The sequence below is a fragment of the Myodes glareolus genome, chromosome 9 (genome assembly GCF_982192425.1).
Source record: "Myodes glareolus chromosome 9, mMyoGla1.1, whole genome shotgun sequence".
Classification (NCBI taxonomy): Eukaryota; Metazoa; Chordata; class Mammalia; order Rodentia; family Cricetidae; genus Myodes; species Myodes glareolus.
In genome coordinates, this window is record NC_142034.1 from 26,500,529 (window position 1) to 26,520,514 (window position 19,986).

The 19,986-nt window shown below is 47.4% G+C and overlaps 1 long non-coding RNA gene and 1 other non-coding gene across 5 annotated transcripts; one reads left to right on the plus strand and one right to left on the minus strand.

The window, feature by feature from the left end:
* Nucleotides 1-1,170: 1,170 nt before the first annotated feature.
* LOC146893265 (uncharacterized) lies at nt 1,171-18,182 on the minus strand. 4 transcript variants are annotated; one of them, XR_015003783.2, is made up of 5 exons: nt 16,697-18,182; nt 13,516-13,666; nt 9,623-11,739; nt 8,874-9,095; nt 1,171-3,546 (listed from the first exon to the last, which is right to left on the minus strand). It is a non-coding gene; the product is annotated as an uncharacterized LOC146893265 (long non-coding RNA). The 4 variants fall into 4 exon arrangements; XR_015003782.2 differs by having other exon boundaries at nt 1,171-2,560; nt 3,306-3,546; nt 8,874-11,739; XR_015003784.2 differs by having other exon boundaries at nt 8,874-9,766; nt 11,651-11,739; nt 16,697-17,447.
* On the plus strand, nt 15,021-15,148 carry LOC125411057 (small nucleolar RNA SNORA19). The gene has a single exon (XR_007235232.1). It is a non-coding gene; the product is annotated as a small nucleolar RNA SNORA19 (small nucleolar RNA).
* Nucleotides 18,183-19,986: the final 1,804 nt, after the last annotated feature.

Genomic DNA, 19,986 nt, shown 5'->3' on the forward strand with positions numbered 1-19,986 from the left:
CAGAAATTGGACCTAGGGGCTGATTTCTTTAATTGAACCAGAGACCACCACTGCATAGCCCTTGGAAGAACCATCAGTAAACACTGAACGCACTCCCTTAAGGGGGGAAGTTTTAATAATTCTTGGAAAGATAACAGGATGATTCTTAAAAAATGAAATTAAACGAGAATCAGGATAATGGTTATCAAAATTGGCTCCAGTGGTTGCGATGAACAAGGTCCATCCATCTTGAACCCTCTGTAGCCTTGTTATTTTCTCTTTTTGATAAGGGATTAGAAATTTATTTGGGATCCTGCCAAAAACTTGTAAACTAAAATCATATGCCTTCCATAGAAGCTGTAGCACCATTTCATAATATGGGGTCACTACCTTCTTAGGGGAAGTGGGTACATGTAACCAATAAATGGGTCCCCCTTGCCAAAAAACGCCAGTAGGTGAAAATTGTGAGCTTGGGACGAGCCCCTAAATTCTGAGAGGAAACTGTCCCGTGACTCATTTGTCCCTCCCTGTCTGGAGGCTTTTTCTTTTCAATCTTTCGCTCCTCTACCTTACCCACGAGCAGTTTGGCCTCCTTATCAGAGGCCATATCAGAACAAAGGGAAGCCTTTGCCTCATTACCTTGAATCTCAGATAACACTTCTTTTGTTGCTTCCAAGGCCTGTTTAACCCGGACTTTCTCTGTAAGCAAAGCATCCCTGATCAGTCTCCAAAGGGAGAACGTGGCAATTGGCAAGACTTCAGGCCCCTCCTTTCTCAAATTTTTTTGAAGATCCCCGCGAACCTGTTCCCACTCAGAAATATTGAGGGCTCCACTGGTGATGAACCAGGGACTCCACGTTTCTATAGTTTTAAGAAAATCATCCAAAGTTTTAGTTTTTACAGCTGTTCCCTGCTCTTTCAATAACCTCTTTAACTGAAACTTTAGCTCTGATTTACCCGGGGCAATCCCCATTTCTTAATTATCTCTTATCTCTTAATTATCTCAAGTATCTCTTATTTCTTAATTATATCTTAATCCCCAATGCATCCTGGCCGGCTACAGGATGACCCAGTCCACTTTCCTCACCTTTCCGATCTCGGTGGGACCTCCAATTACCGCGCCAGCACAGTCTGGAACCACGAGTCTCGGCGGAGGGTGTCCAGGTTGAATGAAATCCACAGAGCACGAGGTTGAGGTGAAACAGCAGCTCGTTTATTGTTCTGCTGGGGCTAGCTTTTATACCATGGCACCAAATGGGGAGGGGGCTGCGAAGGGACTGTCACCTGACCCAAGGAGGAACTCTCACCTGACCCCAGTAGGGGTCAAGGACTGATCATGTGCACTCAGCCTTCACCTGTCCCCAGTAGGGACTGTCACCTGACCCCAGCAGGGATCAAGGAATAATCACATGCACTCAAACTTCCTCATCCAACTCCAGGAGCAGAGGGAAGTTATGATTCTTTGCAGATAAGCACCTCAAATGGGGACAGGGAAATATAACTCAGGGTAGCAATTTCCACACACATCTGTGTTGAGAATGCATCCATGTGTGTGGAGAATGCATACATGTGTGCTGAGAATACATACATGTGTGTTGAGAATGCGTACATGTGAGTGAAGATGCCAGATCCTTTGGAGTCGAAGTTACAGGCAGCTGGGAGCCCCCTGGGTTCTGAGAACCAACTCAGGTCCTCTGGAAGAACAGCCGACTCTCTTAGCCCCTGAGTCATCTCTCCAGCCCCCTCCTCTATTTTTAAATTTGTCAATCTTACAACAGTTTTGTTGATTTCCCCCCCTCAAGCTCCTTATTCCACTAACTTATTTTTTCTTTTCAGGTTTGTTTTGTTTGCGTGTGTACATTGTTTTTGTTGATCTTTTTTCAGTGTTGGGACACAGACCCAAGCCTCACATATGTCAGTCAAGGCTCTACCACTGAGCCACCTCCCGCTTCTTTCCAGTCTCCTGCTTATTTCTTTACCTATTTTTAATCTTGTAGAATTCCTGTTTTAGCGTCATTATTTCTTCTACTTGCTGCGGATTTACTTATTCTTCCTAGGTTCCTGAGGAGGGCACTTAGACAGTTGGCTTGAGACCTTTATTTGAGATCTTCTGCCTTTCTGGTGTTTGCAGTCAATCTAGCAAACTCCTTCACAACCTGGCAGCAGCCCTGTCTCACAAACGGCATAACTTGTTCAGCTAGCATCTCCAGACTTCTCTTTTTGACTCACAATTATTTAGGAATTCATTGTTTAGTTTCCAAGGATTTGGGGGCTGGAGAGATGCCTCAGAGATGAAGAGCATTAGCTGCTCTTTCAGAGGTCCCCAGATCAACCACATGGTGGCTCACAACCATCTATAATGGGTTCTGGTGCCCTCTTCTGGCAAGCAGGCATACATGCAGACAGAGCACTGTATACATGCTAAATAAATAAATCTTTTTAAACAATAGTTTCCAGGGCTGGGTAAATGGTTCAGAGGTTAAGAGCACCGGCTGCTCTTGCAGAGGTCCTGAATTCAATTACCAACAACCACATGGTAACTCACAACCATCTGTAATGAGATCTGGTGTCCTCTTCTGGCCTGCAGGCATACATGCAAACAGAATAATGTGTACATAATAAATAAATAAATATTTTTTAAAAATAGTTTCCAAGGATTTGGATATTTCTCATGTTGCTTTTTTTTGCGAGGGTGGGTTTTGTTTTTTGTTTTTGTTTTGTTTTTGTTTTTGTTTTTTGCTGGCTTTTGGTATTTGGTTTTTGGAGACAGAATTTCTTTGTAGCTTTGGAGTCTGTCCTGGAACTAACTCTTGTAGATCAGGCTGGCCTCAAAGTCACAGAGATCCTCTGCCTCCCAAGTGCTAGGATTAAAGGTGTGCGCCACCACCACCTGGCTTGGTGGGTGTTGTGTTTTTAAGAGAAACTGGGGAGGTCGGGTGTTAGTAGAACACGCCTTTAAAACCAGCATTTGGGAGACAGAGGCAGGCGGATCTCTGTGAGTTAGAGTCTGGCCTAGTCTACAAGAGCTAGTTCCAGGACATGCTCCAAAGCTACAGAGAAACCCAGCCTCAAAATACCAGAGAGAGAGGGAGAAAGAGAGAGAGAAAAAGAGAGAGAGAGAGAGAGAGAGAGAGAGAGAGAGAGAGAGAGAGAGGAGAAACTGGGGTGAAGACAGGGTCTCACGTAGCCCAAGCTGACCTAACTCCTGATCCTCCTGTCTTTAACTCCCAAGTACTGGGGTTAACAAGCATGTTCTGCCACATCTGTTTGTTGTTGTTTTTAAAGATTTGTTTATTTTTATTTTATATGTATGCGTGAGTACTTACATATGGCTGGGAGGCCACAAGAGGGCGCCAGATCACCGGGAGCTGGAGTCATGGATGGTTATGATTGGGTGCAGGGACTTGAACCTGTGTCTTCTACAGAAACAGCGAGCACTCTTGACCACTAAGCCACCTCTCTAGCCACGTGACTGAGAGTTTTCAATTAAGTATTGTTATCTGTATGTGGCCAGTGTCTCTTTCCATGGGGCACCTCTGTAGCCTTCCATTCCTCTCTAATTCTTAGCTAGAAAGAAAAAATCAACAATTAGGCGCGGCTCCTTTCTGTCCTGTGAAATTCTCATAGTTATCCTGTTTCAGCCTGCTGTTTTCTTTATCTATTTTATTCTGTTTTGTGGAACTGGGGGCTGAATTTAGGATTTCACACACACCAAGCACTCATCTACTACTGCAGAGTGCTCCCAGCCTTCTACCTGAACCCCTCCTGCTGTTCCTACCTCCCCCCTCTTCCCCCCACTTCCCAACACACACTCACATCTCATACTGTTCCCAGGATGGACTCCCTTCTCCTGGCTGTGGTCACACTCTTGCCCTGTCTTCTCTCAAGCCTCCTAGGACTACTCCTAGATCCCTCTGCTGTGAAACGACCCTTCCGTACACTGTGTGAATATGTGTCACCATGATTGGTTTAAAAAACAAGGTAACTGACCAATAACTGAACAGGATAAAGGTAGGCAGGAAAGTCAAAGTGAGAATGATGGAATGAGGAAGGACGGCGTCAGAAGAGATGCTGTCAGCTGCAGAGACATGTACAAAATGAGGTGACAAACCATGAGCCACATGGCAAAGCATAGATAAGAAATATAGGTTAGCCTGGTGGTGGTGGTGCAGGCCTTTAATCCCAGCACTTGGGAGGCAGAGGCAGGCAGATATCAGTGACTTTGAGGCCAGCCTGGTCTCTACAAAGTGAGTTCCTGGACAGTCAGGACTGTTATACAGAGAAACTCTGTCTCAAAAAACAAAAACAAAAAATGAAGAAGAAGAAGAAGAAGAAGAAGAAGAAGAAGAAGAAGAAGAAGAAAGAAATATGGGTTAATTTAAATGTAAGAGCTAGTTAGTAATAAGCCTGAGCTATTGGCTGAGACTTTACAATTAATATCAAGACTCTGAGTGATTATTTGAGAGCAGCTGTGGGACAGGAAATCTCCGCCTACATCCCTCCACCTACCTTTCACCATGGACTCTGGCTTTATACAAGCCCAGGACTAAACAAGCTATCTGATTGGGTGTATATGATTTCCCAGAGCCTCCATTTCCTCACCTGCAAAGTGATGCTAACTATTACAATATTACAGGGTCTTGGGGGAATCTCAGGAGAAAAAAGAAGTAGGCAAGAGAGCCAAAGTCACAGGCGTGCTGCCCTGCTATGGAGCTGTTCAGCTGGCCCCTGGAAGATGCTGCCCTTCAGCATCTGACCTGCTCAGGCTCCTCCGACTGGGTCCTCATGGCTTGCCACTCCTTCTGTCACTCCCACCCAGGGAAGGGGAATCATGCCCAGATAGCAGAAATGGAGATTTTTGGCCAGAACTTTAGAGACTGTTTGGCTTCAAGCCAGGTAGGCTGGGAAGGGTCCTCCTGGCCAACAGGCAGCTTCCTGAGGAAAGGAGGCTGCGATGAATCCAGCGTGGCCTGGATCCTGCTTCATTTCCTGAGCTGACTCCTCAGCTGGCTGTTGAATGACCAATAAATCGGAGCTTATAAAAATCAACGATCTTGGGCTTTGTTACTACCGTGGTTTCCAAGCACCAAGTCCGTCTGGGCTTTCATTTGCTGATGGGCAAAGCAAGGGAGTGTTCTAGCACACAGCGTGAGAGGCAGGGGTGGCGAGGTGATGGGAATAACGCTCTCTGGAGATTTCCCCTTAGTCCTCTTATGAAAACTAGAGATCACACGTTCCCCAGCCATATTGATTATCTGGTTTTCTTGCACTGCTGGAGAATGCAGGTTATCTACCTAGTACAGTCACCTCCACAGAATATGCCTGAAGAAGTAAAAACGTTAAGTGTATGCTTCAAGTTTTCTGGCAACGCAATGTAACCAAAGGCTTCCAAAATCTGAAGAGAAACACAAAATCATAGTTCTCAAACCAGATATTTTCCAGTGTCCAGATGTTCAATGGCATGCAAACCAAATGTCTGGAGTATGAGTTCACTTTGAAAGTCTTTTTTGTTCCATATATATCCAGATGTTGGATCCAACTGGCCAGAACTCTTGGGCACAGATAGAAACTTCACCCAGGGTACCCATTCCCCACCTGCTTCCTCCGCATCCTCCCCATCCCCATCTCCTGCATCCTCCCCATGACAGGCTGCACCACAGACGCAGGCACAGCCCCTGGCAGCTGTACCCACTACCCAAGAGCAGGACAGGCATGTTCCCTCTGTGCCCCATCATCCTCTGAGGCTGCCAAGGATGCCCTGCTCTTAGGAATTCAACTCCTGTAGACTGGATGGGACTGGGTCCTGAGAAGATCCAAGGCAGCCGTCGGTTTCCCTCCCTCCACAGAGGTGGTACTGGGGAGGGTTTGCCTACACCTGCCAGGCCAGTTAAGACCAAAGCTCTGTGGACTCTCTGTTCTAGAAATGAGAGCCTCTTTACCTGTGTCTCCCGGGCCCCGACAGTGGGAGGGACACCTGTCTCATCTGGACTCATTGTATCATTTTGTGGAAGTGGTTGATGTCTGAGTCTTTTCCAGACACATATTTTCCACTCCTCATTTCTCTTCCCCTGCCACCCTCCACCTTTTCTTGGGCTCTGGCTGGCCTTGAACTCACTGTGTAACCAAGGTCAACCTTGAACATCTGTTCCTCCAGCCTCTATCTCCTGAGTGCGAGGATTCTAATCGTGTACCACTACAAAGGTCCCAGAGGCGTGGGGGCTGGAAACCAGCGCTTTCCTGCTAGGCAAGCACCGCACCACCTGAGCTTTATACCCAGTCAGTTTTTGACTTTCCGGTCCCCACGTCTCTTTATTTTCCCCTGTCTTTACCCTGCTCTCTCATCTGTTCCCTGCCCTCTATTCCTCTCCCAGCTGCTGTCTGACTTTCCACACATCAAGCGGGGTTTTATTGCCTTCTGTGGGGACAGCCCTGCCACCTGCCATAGGGCTGACGAGCCGACGACAGTTTGTGGATGTTGTCATTTCACAAGTGCGGGGATATTAGCAGAGTCAGATCAGTCAGCTACCTCTTCCACTAAAGAAATAAAACAACCAGGGCCTGGAGAGATGGCTCAGTGACTGCTCTCCCAGAGGTCCTGAGTTCAATTCCCAGCAACCACATGGTGGCTCACAACCACTATAGTGGGATCCGACCGCCCTCTTCTGGCATGAAGACACAGCACTCATATACACAATAAATAAATAAATCTTAAAAACAAAACAAGCAAACAAAAACTTTTAGCTGGCTTGGTGACACAAGCCTGTAAGCCTGACACTTGTGAGGGTGGGCAGGAGCTTGCCATGAATACAAAGCCAGGGACCTCAGGAAAGTCCCACCAGGAGGTGAAAGTTATGTCAACAGCATGTCTCATAGAACAGTCAAGACAAGCTGGAGAAACAGCTCAGCGGTTAAGAGCACTTGCTGTTTTTCCAGAGGCCCTGGTTCTGTTCCCAACACCCATGTTGCAAGGCTCACAACCATCTTTGACTCCAGCTCCAGGGAATCTGATGCCCTCTTCTGGCCTTCTCAGGTACCTGAATACACATGTACACACATATGCACACACACACAAGATAAATCTTTTTTTAAAAAAAGAATAGCTGGGACTGGAAAGATATCTCAGAGGTTAAGAGACTGCTCTTCCAGAAGACCTGAGTTCAATTCCCAGCATCCACAAGGCAACTTACAACTGTCTATAACTCCAGTTCCCGAGAACCCGACACCCTCACATGTAGACATACATGCAGGCAGGACACCAATGCATATAAAATAAATAAATAAATCTTTTTTTAAAAAAAAAGAAGAAAGAAAGAAAGGAAGGACAGAAGGAAGGAAGGAAGGAAGGAAGAAAGAAAGAAGAAAGGAGAAAGGAATTCCAAGGACTGGGTGTAGCTCAGAGGTCTTAATTTCTTTTTTGAGATAGGGTCTCAGTGAGTAACCTAGGCTGGCCTTGAATCTTCAATCTCCCTACCTTAGCCTCCAGAGTTTGAGATTATGTCACCACACTTCTCTGAAGGCCCCCCCCCACCGACCTCAACCCCAGAACAAACAAATGAAACAAAATAAACAGCAGGAGAGCAGAGAGGAAGGGAGAGCCCTGGCGTCCTGCACGGGAGCCAGGAGCAGTGACCTACACATGGAGCCCATTCTTTTGTCTGCTGACTGAAAAATTTATTTGAAAAAAAAAAACATTGAAAACCTTTAGTAAACTGGGCAGTGATGGAGGCACTTCAGAGGCAGAAGCAGCGGATCTCCATGAGTTCGAGGCCAGCCTGGTCTACAACAGCTAGTTCCAGGGCAGCCAGGATCATAACACAGAGAAGCCCTGTCTCGAAAAACCAAACAAAACCAACCAACCAACCAAACAAACAAACAACAACAAAAAACTTTAGTAGGGCAAGGATCCGGCTCAGTTGGTGGAGTGCTTACCAGGCATGTACCAAACCCTGGATCAGATTCCCAGCATGGCATCAATGGGGCACAATGGAATACACCTGTCACCCAGCACTCAGGAGGTGCAGGCAGGAGAATCTGAAGTTCAGACTCATCCCAGCTACACAGTGACTTAGAGGCCAGGTGACACAGTGACAGGTGAAACTGTCACTAAGACGGTCTTTAAGAAGAAGAGTGGCCAGCTGGACACTGTGGTGCACGTATGTTCCAGAGCAGTCAGGGCTCCATGGAAGAGTCTGCCTTACAGGGGGAGGATTGCACATGTGCCTGTGTGTACATGTGTGTGCATGCAAGAAAACTCTCCTGAACGTCATTTGACACAGAAAGTATCATTACTGGGTTCTCTTTAGAGGTCCGAAAAGGGGAGGAAGAGGGGCTGCAAAGATGGCTCAGCAGTGAGGGATAGGTGCTGTTCTTGCAGAGAACCCAGGTCAGGTTTCCAGCCCACCACCAGGTACAGTTCCAGGGGAACTCAGTGCCCTCTTCTGACTTCTGCACACACCAGTCATGCATGTGGTGCACAGACACACACAGGTGCTGACAAATATACATAACAAAGTCATTACATTTAACTAATTATTTAATATTATTATTTTATGAATTATTTATTCAATTTTGGTTTTTCAAGACAGAGTTTCTCTGTGTAGCCCTGGCTGTCCTGGAACTCACTCTGTAGTTCAGGCTGGCCTTGAACTCAGAGATCTTCCTGTCTCCCAAGTGCTGAGATTAAAGGTGTACACCACCACCACAAGGCCCATTCATTTTTTTAATGAAAGAGAAGCCAGGTGGTAGTGGCACACAAGGCAGGGGGATCTCTGTGAGTATGAGGGGCCTACAAAGCGGGTTCTAGGACAGCCTGGGCTACATAGAGAAACCCTGTCTCGAAAAACAGACAGAAAGAGAGAGGGATGGATGGAAGGAGGAGGAGAGGAAGCCACTACCTCTTTCCTGTTTGTCCTCCTCAGACTTTCCAGCCACCTGGCAGTTCTTGAGGGCATGGATCCGGGTGTGGCTGGAGTTCGGGGACGAGCTTCTTCAGTCTCGTTCTCAGCAGAGACGGCACCTTCAGAGCAGCCTTGGGAAACCCTCGCCAAGTTGGCAGCAGACATCTCGGCCCAGAGTCACACTTCCACCCAGCCGCTGTGCCAACAGTGAATGTGGGCCTTGGAAAGAGTCAGAGTGAAGAAAGCATACGGGACACAGCGAGACGGCTCTGAACAAATCTTAGGGACAAACAAACGTCTTTATGGGAGAAAGGCTTGCTTCTCCCAAGTCCAGGTCATCTAGGAAATGCAATGCTTCTCTCCCGGTTCATAGCTGGACTGTGGGAAATCACACACACACACACACACACACACACACACACACACACACACACACCACAGCACACCACCCAGCCACCTCTCCACTGACCGCCCCATGGAAGCCTTGTTGCCTTGACTTAGGGAACGCCTTTGTTTCTCAGGGAATCTCACCGCTGGGGAAGAAAAAACCGCCATTTCTTGGGTCTGAGGTCCAAAAAGGGGTTCCACCCAGAAAGCCAAAGGAACTACCATGAGTCAATGGGGCCACCTTGCTGGCCCGCAGCAAGAGTTTTGTCACCCATGAGGGCTCCCAAAATGAAGTTTTTGGCTCTCCCAAGCCTCAACACCCCTGACACTAACAAACAGATGAATGGTCAATTACTCACATTTTCCTGTGGAAGCATAAGCAGCTGTGAACTTGAGTTTGTGTTGTTTTTTGAAATATTTTATTGTGGGAGAGGACACGGGAGGAAGCTTGACTCTTTAGATGGACTGAGGAGGTCAAAGGAAGGCCCATACCTCCCAAATCTCTAGGACAAAAATTGTGTAGGGTTGAGCGGGCTAACACCTATGAAGCCTGTACTCATGAAACTGAGGCAGGAGGATTGCTTTGGGTTAAAGGCTAGTAGAGCCTACATAGTTAGTGTCAGGCCAGCCTAAGGTAGAATGAGACTTTGTCTCAAAAAAGAAAAAAAAAACTATAATCGGGGCCAAATATTGAGGCTTGCTCTCTAGCAGACTGCTTTCCTGGCTCATGTGGGTTCCTTAGCACCAATCCCCAAAACAGAAAGAAAACCCAGGGGTCTGCACAGATGGCTTAGAGGTTAAGAGCATGTGTTGTTCTTGCAGAATACGCAGGTTTGATTCCCAGAACCCACACCGTGGCTCCCAGCTGAATGTAATTCCAGTTTCTGAGGATTTGATGCCCTGTTCTGACCTTGTAGGTACCAAGCATGCACAAGTTACACATAATACATACGTAGGCAAAACACACATAAACTAATAAATCAAAACTGCGGGAAAGAAAAATCATACTTCCCAGGCCAGTCTTACGTAACCAAGCAAATCACGGGTGTCCATGAGATCAACCAAAAGCATGGGGAAATAGCATAGCCTGTGACAGTCATGTCACTGCATGTCACTCACTAAGCCTGTGGTGGTGGTGAACGCCTTTAATCCCAGTACTCAAGAGGCAAAGACAGGTGGATCTCTGTGAGATCGAGATCAGCCTGATCTACAGAACAAGTTCCAGGACAGCCAAAGCTATTACACAGAGAAACTCTGTCTTGAGAAACCAAAACAAACAAAAAAGACTGAAACCAAAATCAAAACTTGGGGACATTTTGTTATGATACAAATGACCCTTTGGCCTCATCTTTCATGGAGATCGCCAACACGATCATGTGTAAGCAATCACCTACCAGTCCCTATGAGCTCCCTTCAAACTCTGTGTGTATACGTCTGCGTGATTTATCTTGTCCAAACTGGCCAGCCAGTGAGCCCCAGGGATTCACCTGTCTCCTCCCCACCTATCCCTGCTGCGACCATTCCTGGCTTCTTCGTGTGGGTTTTGGGGACCAGAGTCAAGTTTTAACCCTTGCAAGACACATACTTTACTGACTGAACCAGCAACTTCTCCCTGTTGTGGTTTTGAGGTCTCGTGTAGCCATGAGAGTTATGTAGCCAAGATCCCCTTTACCTTCTGATCCTTCTGCTATGCCTTAGACGGCTCCTAGGCTCACTCACTGACAGCTCCAACCTCAACCCTACGCATTTTAGGTGAGCTATTACTGACCTTCTGGTGAAAACACTTTTCTTCTTGTGCTGGGGATGAATTCCACAGTAATCTGGATTCTGGGCAACCATTCTGCCACTGAGCTACAGTCTTTGTTTCCATAATATTGATTTATTTATTTTATTTATTGTATTTTATTTATTTTTTGCATGTTTTTATTTATTTATGTATGATATATAGTTATGTCTGCATGTATGCTTACCCACCAGAAGAGGGTACCAGACCTCATTACAGATGGTTGTGAGTCACCATGTGGTTGCTGGGAATTGAACTCAGGACCTCTGGAAGAGCAGCCAGAAGCCAGTGCTCCTAACCTCTGAGCCATCTCTCCAACCCCATAATATTAATTCTTAACCAATCATTCAGCTGAGCTCCCTCAAATTTCTCTTTTACTTGGCCCGAGTGACTCGGTAAGTTTGTTAATAATTTGGGTAAGTTTTCCAAGGTCCCTGGAAGATCAGAGAGGGTACGGAGCTGGCGGCATGTGAAACTTTCTCATCCCTACAAGATCCCCACACGGTATCTCCCCACGTCTGTCCCTTTACCCACTGCCTGCTTCCCAGGACTGTGCAGGAAAGAGTAGGAAACTGGAAAGTTCAGCGAGTACATATTCTCTTACCTCAACAACCAAGAACCGCCCACTTCTGCGTTCAGCCTCTTTGGAGAAAGGGCAGATTCTTTTCCTCCGGATGTACCCCGCTGCACCACCTAATAGAAAAGATTGAACGTCCACAGAAACACTGGAGATGCTTAGAAACATAGGAGCCCAGCAGATGTAGCTAAGTTGGTAGGAAGCTTGCCTAACAAGCATGGAGCCCTGGGTTTGATGCTCACAGCAACTGTGCAATGGTGGTACACCCTAGACTAAGAAGTAGATATGGGAAGAGCAGAAGCTGGCGGTCATCCTGGTCTTCTAAGTGAGTCTGCGGTCACCTCACATGCCTCAGAGGGCATCTCTCACTAAGGACATGAATTCAACCCACCAACTTGCAGGAAGGACAGGGCTCATCCTATCTACTCTCCAGGTGTCTCCAGAGCCAACCCAAGGCAGCAGAGCTTTGCTCTGAGCTAACTCGGGAGAAGGTGGGTGTGGCCTGGAGAAAGAAGGCAGACCCTGGAGGCGGCTTGGATCTAGGATGTCGCTGAAGATACAGGCCTGGGGTTTGTCTTGTTTTGCTTTCCTCTTGAATATTAAAGTGGCCCCGACCGCTCCGTGTCCTAGAATCCTAGACAATGCCATGAAGCTGGGAATTAGCATTCTGTTCCAAATACACAGGGCGCATTCGCTTTCGAGGCTGAAATGATGGTTTTTAATAAGCTGGCACCTGTCACCAGTAATGGAAATTTTTGCCTGGGAAGATAGATCGATTCTTGTTAACAAGACGGTGAGGTGATAAATTTTCTAAGACTCAACTGAGCTTCCAAACTGGGACTCAGGAGAACAAATCCCATCTCCAGCATTAACCCTTAGGTTCCTGGGCCATGCTGACCATGACCTCTGACCTCAGTCAGGCAGCCCATCATCTCATTGCATTTGACTTTTGGGGGGAGTTTGGAGCAATTTACAGAGGCATGTCTAGATGTGACTGCGCCGGGGAAGACAACTAAGAACGACCCCGAATATCTGCTGCCAGCAAATCCAGGGGATGATGAGTCATTAAATAAGACCTCAAAATATGCTCATCCCAGAAATCCAGGTCACTGTAATCAGGTTCTCTGGCCTGCAGAAGCTTCTGTTTCCTAAATCTGACAGCTGTGAAAAGTCCACAGCTGGAGTGCTGTACAGATGGCCTGATTTTTGGGCCGCCACCTGGCTAGCGAGGTTACATTTAGCTACTGTATAATACAGACTTTCTCATGTAAATGAGCGGCTTTCGGTGCCAAAAGAGAAGTTCAAGAGTAATCACAGGGCCAGCAAGGCAGGCACATACACACACATAAAAAAATTTATGAACAGGCAGAACAAATCAATGTCAGTAGAAATCCAAATTGCCGTTACCTCTGGAACATTATACTGTAAAGGGGCAAGGTAGCACGAGTAGGGGCCAGGGGATGGTCTGTACTAACCTGTGATTATGTCTGTAAATATCTATCCATAGGCAAGTCTCACACTCAAAATTAATGTGCATAATGTCATGCCTCAGAAAAGGACGGGAGCTTTTAAAAAAATAAGGACACCCAATGTGTGTGTGTACACGCACACATGCATGTGTGCATGTGAGCTAGGGATGTATAGTGTGGTGTTGGGGGGTTGAAAATTTAGAGCCTCACACATGCTAGGCAAGCACTCTACCAACTGAGTTACCCCCACCAACTCCACTGATGTATCTTTCTTTTCAACATTGAAAGTCATTTCTGATAGCCTTTCTCATAAACTTTAAAAACCCAACTTTCTCTTGGCCCTTAATGAAAATGGAGTGAGATGATGACCTAAATCATCAGGCCTGGAAAGGAATATGAGAAGTGACTTTAATAGCCACTTACCTGTGCCTTCTCCTCAGCATCGCAAAAACCAAGCCCGTGTTCTGCCCATCACCAGGCATCTCTAACCACATGAGACAGTGCCACAAGGGAGACTCAGGCTTCAAGCTCTGCTCCACTCCACCGGCTCTGGGTCATCATTATCCCTGGAATACTATAAAACACATGCAAAATGAGCCTGCACCTTTTGCTGAGGTGTGAACCAAGAGTCTCAGGCATGCTAAAACAGTCTTCCACTGAGCTAATCTCCAGCCTGAACCCGGAGGTCAGGGCTAGTAGTTCTACGTTGGGTGTTGGGTTTATGTGTATATGTGGTTAGAACCACCACTTTTATTTTACATGGCAATGTGACACTGGTCAGCTGTCTGTAAATATGACAATTTATCTTGCATTTTACCCTGCTCCACGAGCTAGAGAGCTCAAAGCCACGAGAGTGAAGCTGTACCAGGAAAAATCCAACTGGGAATGGGAGGCCCACATTAGCAGGTCCAGACTCAGGAGGAGGTCAAAGCGGGAGGTTAGGTTCATCTGCATAAAACCCTCTATCTCATTAAAGGGGTGGGGGTGGGGAGACAGAGGGAAGGGATTCTCCACTTGATGATGGTTAGCTCTGGTAAGGGAGGGTGAAAGCTCCTGCCTGCTAGCTTCCTTCTCCCTCCCTCCCCCTCCCTCTTTCTTTTCCTCTCTCTACACTAAGGGACAAATATTTACTAAAGGTAAATATTTTGATCTCTATGAAGCAAAGATAATATCCTACTGGGGGTGGGGGACATCTAGCTTGCATTGATCTCCACCCCATTATTCAATTATTCATTTCCTCCACCTACTTCCGGTGTTGCTCTCTTCCTAGCTAAACAGACCCAACCTTTGTGGGTTCCCTAGAAGAGAGGTTTTAAAACCTGAGAAGCAAAAGAGAAAAATTCTTGATGTTCCACTTGACGAATTTTTGTCTCCAGGATACATAATTGCCACTGTTACTAAAACATGGAGCAGCTTCACGGGGTGCTTAGAAGGGTCCCCTTTGCCGACTCCCAAGAAATACCGAGAAACTTTAACCTAATGATTTCAAAGCATTCTGTTCCAGTGAGATTCAACTCCCATCTCCCCACCAAACATACTGAGGGGGCAATTTTCTTCTTCTGAATTACTTCTGAAATCCATGTGGGGATTAGTAAAAGTTGCAGGCCAGCTAGGGCTACACAGTGGACATGCCTCAAAGGGAAAAAAAATTAAATGTGGTAACAGTCCAAGTATCTAACAATTAAACACAGCATTTTTAAAAGATAAAGCCCAGGGCCTTGAGCATGCTCGGTGAGCACTCTCTCTGAGTTACATATCCAACAAAGAAACGCTTTTGGGATGGCACATCTGGAAGATTAAATATTGCAAAATTGTTAAAGCCAGGATTTCGAAACACAGTGACACTGGGAATGTTCTTAATTTAAGATTAAGTTTAAAGAGCAAAATACCAAAAGTCACACAAAATTTGCTTTAAAATGTATAGACAGGTGCACATTTTATTGTCTTTTTTCTTCATATCAAGAGAGAAGATATTTCTGATGTGCTAAACAAATTTTGGAGGTAAATTAGCAACATGACTATTTCTGCCACTGTTGTCAGTCACCTTCAGACAAGAAAAAAAATGTATAGACAGAAAAAAAGAGCAACAAAAACACACTGGAGATTAAGCTTTGAAAACTTCCATGGCAGGTTATGGGATGAGAGTTTATGGGATGGTGGCTTATGGGACGGGTTTTATTTTCTTTATAGTATTTAATACTTTTGAAAGTCTTGACTGTGCGAATGAGCGGCTCTGTCAATCGATAGAAGAAGCTGTTTTTGAATACAGACACCACCTAAACGAACAGCGTTTGAGAAATGGATTTCTTAAAGCCTAACAATTCCTTTCACAAACAGTATGCAATTTAAAAGCACTATTTCGAAACTGCAACAACCTGGGAAGTTACTTACGGCCTAGGAAACGCAAGTTTTAAAACAAGCTTGGATGCACAGCACTGCGAGTCAGCACGTAGGAAAGGGAGACCAAAAGCTAGCTAGTAACTAGATAGTAACGGGGGCTACAAACTGTAGACCATAGGCACCGAAAGAAGGAAGTTCTATTTGGTGGTGGGTACGATCTGAGGAGTACATCTTTATTTTTGTTTTTCAACTTTGGCTTTTTTTTAATGACCAAGAATGTTGCGGGTATTTACTTTATTGGGTGCATCTTCCGGGGAAGCCGTTAGGCTAGGGTCCCCTTTCACCTCTAAATCGGTTTCAGCAGAAATAATGGTGCCCGACACTATAAACGCCTAGCCTTGATAACCGCCTGACAATGATAAACGTCTGGCACCGAACAAACACAAAACCATTCAAGTGCCTAATTTTAGACATTTTTCTCTCATGTAGTTTTTTCCAGTTACACTAATCTGTCTCACATCGAATTATGTCTCCTCCACAGCCCTGGGCTGGGGCAGGATGAGAAGGTAACAATAAATTAAAATTGAAAAGCTTTCTCAAAAGCACCCTCCCCGCGCAATGCAACATCACAATTAGGAGCCGCCGGGCCCCCCGCCCCCCACTCCCCGAACTGGAATGAAACCCGCGGCCTGATTTTTTCGAAAGGTAAAAAAGTGAACTTGACCTGAATGTCTCCCCACCCCCAAACACCCAAGGTCAGGACAAAGGGCTGGCTGAATTCTTTCCCGGGCCCGGAGGGCCTGGAGAGCCACGGCTGCCGGGCAGAGGGGGGGAAAAAGCCCTTTGATCCAAACAAATGTTACGGGCAGGTAACTGGGGGCTGGGGAAGGAAGGGCACCAGCAACATTTTCTGGATAATTCCTCTGGACATTTTCTCTGGCCCTAAAATGGAAGGACCGGAAGCTTTGCATCAGTTGATGAAATCTGGCGTCTCCTTAGTGGGCTTCGGGGGGGGAGGGAGGGAGCTCCTGGAAGAGACTCTTGGGCGCGGACCCCATCCCCAGCTACATCAGGCCGGCAGACCAGCCCGGCTCTCCTCGTCCGCAGCTCGCCCGGGGCGGCCTTCTACCCGGCGTTCCACAGTCAGGAAACACCCTACTCGTCCGTCCGCGGACACCGCCCGCCTTGGCGTTCCAGGATCAGAAATTTCTAAAACAAAATTTAACACAATCGAACAATACAACCCGTTCCAAAGGCCGCTCACCAGTCCCCGGCCTCCGCTCTCAGCAGGTCTCTGGCAAAGAGACTCTTTTCCCGGGTCTCCCGGCTGTAGCGGCCGAGATTCCCCGTTGTCTGAGTTTCCGCGTCCAGGACGAGTCGCTGATCGAGCTTAGGCGCTTAGGCGCTTAGCTTAGGCGCTTAGGCGGTCGCTCTGCGGGCCGCGGAGACCCACGCGGCAGCGACTGGGAGGGCTAGGACCGCGCAGCAGGGTGACCCACCTCAGCGCGCCGGCTGGAGCTGTTAATCCTTTGTTATTTATGCACGTGTTTATCTTGATCGTGGGAAAGATATGGGGGTGGGGGTGCTAACTGCCTAACCCAAGGTAAACTACCGGTAATAGTGTTCGAGAACGGAAACGCTAGTTACGCGGACCCTAAAGAATCCATCTCATTTGCTCTAGGGCCTGAACGGTCGGGTTTTTACACTCAGACCCCGTACGTTTTCGCGGAAGACCAAGACTACGAGTTCCTTTCATAAAGCAACGGATGGTTTAGTGGGAGAGGCCAGGTCTCCGGCGTTTCAGGTCCTTCCAGAGCCCCACGCGCTCCTCTCCCCTCCACCAGCTCGGCTTTCTAGTCGCGCTCTTGAAGGGCTAAAGGAATGTTTACAACCTGGCTCAAGTTCAACGACAAAACCCTGCTTGGAGGGGGAGGGGAGTGAACTTAAACCATTGCTCCAGACAAAGGCTGCGCGCAGGACTCCAGTCTGGGGGTGTACAGGCTGGACTCGCCTAGGGTCGGTGAACTGAGGGCCCTAGGATGGGTCTGAACTCCCCTACCCCGCGTCTGGAGCCTTAGGGTTGTTATGCAAACGCCTGCCTAAGTGGAGTAGGGATGGTCGGGGTCTGTATGAGCCAGAGGACATCTAATCAGCGTCAGGCTTTGCCCTGGCATTCAGGCCAATATGAGATACCCCTTACACTGCTCTCCTGCTAGGACCTTCAGTTTCCTGCCATTTCTGAAGTTTTCCTCACGTATTTCCTCTAGCCTTCAATAGTCCGAGCACCTTTCCAGGTCCTTCTGGAACAGGGCCTTTCCTGGAAAACCTCTCCAGACGCCCGCCCCGCGTGTGTGTGTCTGTTCTGTTTTCCATTTGTCCTGACTGTATTAATTTGCAAAGATGTCGCTCTGCCTCAGGGTGCAGAGAACATAGACTATAGTCCTCAGGCCTGGAGGCTGCCGGCCCGAGAGCTAACAGAGAAGCTAGGCAAAGCGAGGGGAAAGGCATTGTATTTGTATTCCCCCACCTCGTATCTTCTCCCGAGTGGAAGCTTTGCATGCACTAGGTACTTGGATGAAAACTTGGTTCAACTAAATTGTCACGTGTTTATTCCCGTGTTCACACTTAAAAAAGAGGCAGAACCTAGGGTGTTTGGAATGCATCTACCCTCGGAGACCTGGAACAGAGAGTTCCAGAAAGAAGCAGGTGTTTGTCACTGTCTAGGGAGAAGTTGGTTGGGGGTAGGAAAGAGCCTGGAGTTCTGTCTGTTGGTAAAGACCCAGAACTCAGAAGGTAAAAGGTGCCCCACCCACCCCGCCCCTTGGGACCCAGATCCTACACAAAGTAACTCACACTGTTGTCTCATTTTTTTTTTTCATTTTACAAAGTGTTATTCCCTGAGGAGTTTCAAGGTGGAGGGCAATAGCTCTGGGGGACAGCAGAGAAGAAGCCCCGTGGGTGGTGGTGGTTGTTTGAAGGACATATTAGCAAGTCTTCACGTGCCAGCAAATGAACTAGCTCACCAAAACCTGTTAGCAGTAGTTCTGAGGAAGTAAGCAGCCCCACAATGCCCGATGATGATCCAGTACAGAAAGGACTCAGCACTTGAGGCCTGCCCTGCCTGAGATGGCATCCCTTGCAGTGGCTCTTCAGAAGCTCCCACAGGAACCTCTGAGAGAGCATTGGGGGACGGGAGGGAAGCCTCTCCCAGAGGAGAGATGCCACACTCTCCTCTTGATTTTTGTTAAGGCTGAGTTGGTTGGTAAATAATTGTCCTTGATAACTTTTGTCTAGCTTTCAATGCAGGTATAAAATGTCTTAAATAAAAATTCTTAACATTAAAAATATTTTTTTTCCTTGCCAAGATTCCATCCAGTCAAAGAAAAACATAAAGCAACGTGCCTGGGTTACTGACCAGCAAGCCTGTCCCTAGCCTAGACCAAGGATGTCCCGCATACTTCGAAGCATTTTCTTAGTCACTTTCAGACCAAATGATTATCTTTCTCTTCAGACCCCAGCACGAAGATGTCCCTGACAGGTTGCCTCTGAGAGAAGTTTTGGACCTCCCCCCTTATTGCAGAGACCTCCAATGTCTCCAAATCCTTAAGCAACATTCTTGCTGAACTTCTAGAGACAGGTCCCAGGTTGATACATAGGAAACTCGCTCAACCCATGTGTTAGTTAGTTTACCTTATTAAAGTTCTTGGAAGTAGGAAGGGGGGGGGGCTGAATAACACTCTTGACCACTCTGCAAAAGAGGTGATGGGGATCCAGTTGCTTCTAGGCCCCGAATTCTGCATACATCTGCCCGAAGATTTCAGCCTCCCACGGCGATTTGTGTCCCTTAAGGCTTGGACAGGAACCCGAACTGCTCCGGGTGCCCTTATCCTTGCTAAGCCTGGGGCGAAGCTAAATCCACAGTGGCGCTCCACCTCATTCACAGCTTCTCCAAGAAGTTTGGAGAATCTTCTCGGTAGGATTCCCCAAGTCTGTGGCCATTTTGGGCAGTGGCTCCCAGCAGGTCTCCTATGGCTTTGCGATTACTCGCCACCGCCAGCCCCAACTTGGCCTCCGTTCTGAGACCAGAGGAGTGCGCCCCCCCCCCTTTCTCCACTCACCTTCCCCAGCTCTCCCTGTAAAGCATTTAGTAGAGTAGGGGTGGAGGGAGTGTAGACCACCAGCCTGGATCTTCAAGTTCAATGGCAAAGTCCCTGACCCGACCCGACCCGCCCCACAGACTGAACGCCCAGCAGTGACTCCCTTCCTCTTCCCATAATTCTGGGGGCTACTGCATTCTTTTGCTACCCCTCCTGTTTCAAAGGCAATTTAGGGGAGCCTAGGGGTAATGATGGCATTCTTTCTTTCACGTCTCCGACCACTCGGTGCCCTTTCCCCAGCCCCCATAACTGTTAGCCAAGAAAGGAAGACAGGCTGGCATCTGTTCCCCATTGGATGTTTTAAATCTCTCGGCAAGTCCCAGTCAGAGCCGGGAAGGGGGAGGGTGCCCCTTTCTTGGGCAGGAGAGGTGGGCGGCTCCTGGCCTTTCTTCTCTCC